Below are 7,197 nucleotides of genomic sequence, written 5' to 3' on the forward strand. Positions count from 1 at the left end.
GGTATCGTTGTGTGCTCGCTCTCATTGGCCCGCCTAACCAGAAAATGCCTGCGGTACACCCATTTGGATAAGAGTGCACGCAGATGCGGGCCTCGACGGCTACACATTTCCTCGGGCGGCCGCCTCCCGGCCTCCGTGGAGCGCGGGATGCACGGTCCCATCGACAAGCCTCTCCCGTTTTTACCGTGGCGTCGCGGTTCACCACGGCAGGCGGGTCGGTCTCCTCCGCATAAAAAGGGGGACCCCCGCTTTTTGTTCCACGAAATCGCACAAGCTTTTTTCGCATCCACGGTTTGCCACCGCACACCAAAATTCCGATCCGGCTGCCTACTTTAGCCAACAGGTGGAGCCAGGCGCGCCGTACTTGCGCGGCACTTCCCACGTCCACCGAAGTCGGTGCCAAGGACCACTTTCGGCGCCGGAGCCGCGTACGAGCCTACTCGAGGCGGAAGAACGAAGCCAGCAAGGGCCTGGCCGCAAGTGCGTTCAATTGTCGGGACGTCCAAGTCCCTCGTTCTTCCGTGCTTCCTCTTTCGGCAAGTCGTTGCGGCACCTTCCCAAAGCGCGCAGACCCGCTAATCGCGACGAGCGCGACGTGGCCGTGCCGCCTTTCCCTCGGCAGCAAGCAAAACGCCTGGCAACGTCGACGCTCCCCTAACCGCGATCTCGCACCGTGTTTCGTGTGGCGAATTCAAAAGCCGGCCGGCGCTGCTGCAACCATTACGGTCGGTACGCATACGCCGCGGAGGGCGGGACGGTCATCGGAGCGTGCGGTTCCTCCATCGAGTACTGCGCACCTCGGCCGTCGCATCGCCGTGCCATGACCGGCCGCGCGTCAACGCGAACCGGTGCCAGCGAGATCCCTCGCCTGCAAGAACCGACCGGCAGCCTCCGTCACCCGAGGACGCGGAGGCGCTTGCCGCGGACGGCGGGACGGTATGCACTGGTGCACAGCGGACCCGTCACATCGCCAGTTCCTTGACCGACCGCCGACGCTTGTGCCGTTCCTCTCGTACTTGGCAGTCGCCGCGCGATTGTCGGGTCTCGTTCTTGCACGCTCGAACGGTCGGGAGGGCACTCGGCTGGCGTTTCGGGAACGCGCAGCCTCGCCTTCTACCGACGTAACCACGACTCGCCGTTCGCGCTCCGCCGCTCCTGTTTACAGTACTAGGCGGTCCCGCAGCGGTCGGGTCGCGCATTTCGAGCGCTTCGAGCCACGGTGCAGTGGCGGGTCGAAAGCCGACCTATGAGTGCGTTGCGCCGTTTGTACCCGCGTCCGCCACCTGGCCGACCGTCCAAGGTCGCGGTGTTGGCGTCCGCTGGGCGCAACAATTTGTCACGGGGTGCCGCTCCACATTCAGGCAGCCCCGTGGGGAAAAGCCGACCCCGCGTCCAAACGGGGTCAGCGGCAGAAAGTGTCGGGCGCAGACGCAGCTGAGGCGCTCACCCTTCACAATCCGTTAATGATCCTTCCGCAGGTTCACCTACGGAAACCTTGTTACGACTTTTACTTCCTCTAAATGATCAAGTTTGGTCATCTTTCCAACAGACCGGCGCAACCGAAAGGCCGCGCCGGACATCGGTCCGAAGACCTCACTAAATCATTCAATCGGTAGTAGCGACGGGCGGTGTGTACAAAGGGCAGGGACGTAATCAACGCGAGCTTATGACTCGCGCTTACTGGGAATTCCTCGTTCAAGGGGAACAATTGCAAGCCCCTATCCCAATCACGAAAGAAGTTCCACGGGTTACCCAGTCTTTTCAGACAGGGATAAAGACACGCTGCTTCCTTCAGTGTAGCGCGCGTGCGGCCCCGGACATCTAAGGGCATCACAGACCTGTTATTGCTCTGTTTCGTGCGGCTAGGAGCCGCTTGTCCCTCTAAGAAGGTTGTAAGGTGCTGGGAACCCCGCACCTATTTAATAGGCTAGAGTCTCGTTCGTTATCGGAATTAACCAGACAAATCGCTCCACCAACTAAGAACGGCCATGCACCACCATCCACCGAATCAAGAAAGAGCTCCCAATCTGTCAATCCTCCCAGTGTCCGGGCCGGGTAAGTTTTCCCGTGTTGAGTCAAATTAAGCCGCAGGCTCCACTCCTGGTGGTGCCCTTCCGTCAATTCCTTTAAGTTTCAGCTTTGCAACCATACTTCCCCCAGAACCCAAATACTTTGGTTTCCCGGAAGCTGCCCGCCGAGTCATTTGAGTAACTCAGGCGGATCGCTGGTTGGCATCGTTTATGGTCAGAACTAGGGCGGTATCTGATCGCCTTCGAACCTCTGACTTTCGTTCTTGATCAATGAAAACATTCTTGGCAAATGCTTTCGCAGTAGTTCGTCTTGCGACGGTCCAAGAATTTCACCTCTAGCGCCGCAATACGAATGCCCCCGTCCGTCCCTCTTAATCATTACCTCGTATTCCAAAAACCAACAGAACAGAAACGAGGTCTTGTTCTATTATTCCATGCAAGTTTATTCAGGCGACTCGCCTGCGTTGAGCACTCTAATTTTTTCAAAGTAAAAGCACCGGCCATCTCGAGGCACACAATGAAGTGCACCAAGAAAGAACCGGCATGATGTTCAGTCCGAGCCGTCGCATCGGGTAGATGCACTACTCGTCTGGAACTGAGATCCAACTACGAGCTTTTTAACCGCAGCAGCTTTAGTATACGCTATTGGAGCTGGAATTACCGCGGCTGCTGGCACCAGACTTGCCCTCCAATTGATCCTCGTTAAAGGATTTAGAGTGTACTCATTTCAATTACGGGGCCTCAAAAGAGTCCCGTATTGTTATTTTTCGTCACTACCTCCCCGTGCCGGGAGTGGGTAATTTGCGCGCCTGCTGCCTTCCTTGGATGTGGTAGCCGTTTCTCAGGCTCCCTCTCCGGAATCGAACCCTGATTCTCCGTTACCCGTAACAACCATGGTAAGCAAGTAACCTACCATCGAAAGTTGATAAGGCAGACACTTGAAAGAAACGTCGCCGGCTCGTGGCCATGCGATCAGCACAAAGTTATCCAGAGTCACCACACAATACGGGCCGAAACCCGATCGATCTTGGTCTAATAAAAGCACCCGTTACCCAAAGGGCTCCAGGCTCACTGCATGTATTAGCTCTAGAATTGCCACAGTTATCCAAGTAGGAAGAAACGATCTAAGGAACCATAACTGATTTAATGAGCCATTCGCGGTTTCGCCTTATTTCGGCATGTACTTAGACATGCATGGCTTAATCTTTGAGACAAGCATATGATTACTGGCAGGATCAACCAGGTAATCGTTCGACTGCGCGTCCGTCCTCGCCTTCGGCGGGCCGGACGCAGTCTGTGTGCGGCGGAGGCCACCTTCAGGCGCCCCAACACGCTTATTTTGCACTCCGAGATGACGGCGTTCGAGCTCGCTACGGCACAACCTTCCCGAAAGACGAGTGGGAGCCGTGCGGCAAGAAGCACGTTCATGCTCGCTCTTTTTCGTTGCATCGACTCGGTCGCGCCGTGCGGGTTGCCCAAGCCCGCTGCACTGTCGGTGGACCGGCCGGAACTAGCAACGGAGCCGAGACTGCAAAGCCGCCAGACGACGGGTCACGCCCGCGTCTTCGGCGCTTTCGCATCTGAATCGCCCGAGGACGACACGGAACACACCTCGATATCGTGGTAAAACGGCACCGTCCGACAACCAGCCCCTAACGCATCAAGCGGATGAGGCTGCAGACGACTGCCGTGGATTCCCCTGGAGCAGACCCGAGGACACGCTTGACGAGGCCGAAGCCCGCCGCATATCAGACACCCGGTCGCTTTCGCGTACGCCGCTCACGAGAACCCCCACATAATAGCAGCGATAAGTACCCAGACCTCCTTGGGCACTAATACGAGCGTACTCGAGAAAATTTCACCGCGGGTGTGCCCCGAAACGTGTGGCACGTTGAGCGTGCCACAAGTCTACGTCGCTCTCAAACCCGCCGAGGTCGTAGAATTTGCGACCCTACTCACGAAATTCCCACCGAGGATACGGCCGCAAACGTACCGCACCTTGGGTAGGCCACGAGTTTGTGCAACACTACGCTGACGGCACAGCACCGAGGTCGTGCGCGCACGCACGGGAAAATTCCGCCGCGGTTTCTGCCGAAAACGTGAGGCACCACGACTCTCCGCAAGTTCGCGTCGACTGCGAAAGACCGAAGTCGTGAACGACGTGTCCGCTACTCGCCGCCGACACGCTGGACACCAAACGTACAACGACTCGACGGCGTCGTAGAGGCCCACGACGCGGTTTTCCTTAACGACGTCTCGGCGTGGCACCGACAGGTTAGAACGGCCGACCAACGTTCCCTGTCCGCCGTTCGGCTCAGTCGAAGGGCTCGGCGACTTCGGCAACGCTGCGAAGCCGCACGGTGACGCACGCCATGTCCCCATTTTTTTTTTTTTTCTTTCTGCGTCTGCCGGGGTGCCCCTATAATAGCAGCGATAAGCACCCAGACCGCCGTGGGTCGCTCGCCCCGGCTGACGTGGTTTTTCGTACTCCTGCGGCGGTCGCCGTCAAGCACGTCCAAATACGCTACTTTCGTGGGCGCATTCACGCTCTTTCGCTTCGCCGGAGTGCCAGCACTCACTCTGCCAAAAACGGCGAACATCCGAGCGGCGGTTCCCACTTTTGCGTCGGCGTCGCAAACCCCGCCCCGGCAGACGAGGTTTGCCGTACTCGTGCGACGGTGGCCGGCGGGCACGTCGAAAGACGCCGATATCGTGCGCGAATTGGCGCACCTTGGCTTCACCGGAGTGCCGCCACTGACTCCTCCAAAAACGGCGAAGATCCGAGCGGCGCTTCCCACTTTCGCATCGGCGTCCCGAACTCCGCCCCGGCTGACGCGGTTTACCGTACTCGTGCGACGGTCGCCGGCGAGCACGTGGAAAGACGCCGATATCGTGCCCGAATCGGCTCCGTTCGGCTTCGCCGGAGTGCCAGCACTGGCTCGGCGAAAGACGACGAACATCCGAGCGACGGTTCTCACTATTGCGTACGCGTCGCAAACCCCGCCCCGGCAGACGCACTTTGCCGTACTCGTGCGACGGTCGCCGGCGAGCACGTAGAAAGACGCCGATATCGTGCCGGAATCGGCCCCGTTTGGCTTCGCCGGAGTGCCAGCACTCACTCGGCCACAAACGGCGAACATCCGAGCGGCGGTTCCCACTTAGCCGTCGGCGTCCCGAACTCCGCCCCGGCAGACGCGGTTGCCGAGCTCGTGCGACTAGCGACCGCGAAGCCGTCTCGCGACGCCGCTTTCGTGCGCGGCTCCCACTGCGACCTGGGTCACCCGAGGTCGACGAGCAAGAAAGAATGTCGAAAAAAAATTTTTTTTTTTTTGCGTCTGCCGGGGTGCCCCTATAATAGCAGCGATAAGCACCCAGACCGCCATGGGTCGCTCGCCCCGGCTGACGTGGTTTTTCGTTTTCCTGCGGTGGTCGTCGTCAAGCACGTCCAAACACGCCACTTTCGTGGGCGCATTCGCGCTCTTTCGCTTCGCCGGAGTGCCAGCACTCACTCTGCCAAAAACGGCGAACATCCTAGTGGCGGTTCCCACTTTTGCGTCGGCGTCGCCAACCCCGCCCCGGCATACGCGGTTTGCCGTACTCGTGCGGCGGTGGCCGGCGGGCACGTCGAAAGACACCGATATCGTGCGCGAGTCGATGCTTCTTGGTCTCGCAGGAGGGCCGCCACTCACTCCTGCAAAAACGGCGAAGATCCGAGCGGCGCTTCCCACTTTTTCGTCGGCATCGCAAACCTCGCCCCGGCAGACGCGCTTTGCCGTACTCGTGCGACGGTCGCCGGCGAGCACGTCGAAATACGCCGATATCGTGCCCGAATCGGCCCCGTTTCGCTTCGCCGGAGTGCCAGCACTCACTCGGCCAAAAACGGCGAACATCCGAGCAGCGGTACCCACTTAGCCGTCGGCATCCCGAACTCCGCGCCGGCTGACGCGGTTGCCGAGCTCGTGCGACTAGCGACCGCGAACGCGTCTCGCGACGCCGCTTTCGTGCGCGGCTCCCATTGCGACCTGGGTTACCCGAGCTCGACCAGCAAAAAAGAAGGTCGAAAAAAAATTTTTTTTTTCTGCGTCTGCCGGGGTGCCCCTATAATAGCAGCGATAAGCACCCAGACCGCCGTGGGTCGCTCGCCCCGGCTGACGTGGTTTTTCGTACTCCTGCAGCGGTCGCCGTCAAGCACGTCCAAATACGCCACTTTCGTGGGCGCTTTCGCGCTCTTTCGCGTCGCCGGTGTGCCAGCACTCACTCTGCCAAAAACGGCGAACATCCTAGTGGCGGTTCCCACTTTTGCGTCGGCGTCGCCAACCCCGCCCCGGCATACGCGGTTTGCCGTACTCGTGCGGCGGTGGCCGGCGGGCACGTCGAAAGACACCGATATCGTGCGCGAGTCGATGCTTCTTGGTCTCGCAGGAGGGCCGCCACTCACTCCTGCAAAAACGGCGAAGATCCGAGCGGCGCTTCCCACTTTTTCGTCGGCATCGCAAACCTCGCCCCGGCAGACGCGCTTTGCCGTACTCGTGCGACGGTCGCCGGCGAGCACGTCGAAATACGCCGATATCGTGCCCGAATCGGCCCCGTTTCGCTTCGCCGGAGTGCCAGCACTCACTCGGCCAAAAACGGCGAACATCCGAGCAGCGGTACCCACTTAGCCGTCGGCATCCCGAACTCCGCGCTGGCTGACGCGGTTGCCGAGCTCGTGCGACTAGCGACCGCGAACGCGTCTCGCGACGCCGCTTTCGTGCGCGGCTCCCATTGCGACCTGGGTTACCCGAGCTCGACCAGCAAAAAAGAAGGTCGAAAAAAAATTTTTTTTTTCTGCGTCTGCCGGGGTGCCCCTATAATAGCAGCGATAAGCACCCAGACCGCCGTGGGTCGCTCGCCCCGGCTGACGTGGTTTTTCGTACTCCTGCAGCGGTCGCCGTCAAGCACGTCCAAATACGCCACTTTCGTGGGCGCTTTCGCGCTCTTTCGCGTCGCCGGTGTGCCAGCACTCACTCTGCCAAAAACGGCCAACATCCGAGCGGCGGTTCCCACTTTTGCGTCGGCGTCGTAAACCCCGCCCCGGCAGACGCGGTTTGCCCTACTCGTTCGACGGTCGCCGGCGAGCGCGTCGAAAGACGCCGATATCGTGCGCTAATTGGCGCTCCTTGGCTTC

General features: G+C 59.8%; 1 non-coding gene across 1 annotated transcript; it reads right to left on the reverse strand.

Moving 5' to 3' along the window:
* Positions 1 to 1,461: 1,461 nt before the first annotated feature.
* Positions 1,462 to 3,276, reverse strand: LOC142790497 (small subunit ribosomal RNA). The gene has a single exon (XR_012889555.1). It is a non-coding gene; the product is annotated as a small subunit ribosomal RNA (ribosomal RNA).
* Positions 3,277 to 7,197: the final 3,921 nt, after the last annotated feature.

The sequence above is a fragment of the Rhipicephalus microplus genome, unplaced genomic scaffold, assembly GCF_043290135.1.
Source record: "Rhipicephalus microplus isolate Deutch F79 unplaced genomic scaffold, USDA_Rmic scaffold_115, whole genome shotgun sequence".
In the NCBI taxonomy this organism is placed as follows: domain Eukaryota; kingdom Metazoa; phylum Arthropoda; class Arachnida; order Ixodida; family Ixodidae; genus Rhipicephalus; species Rhipicephalus microplus.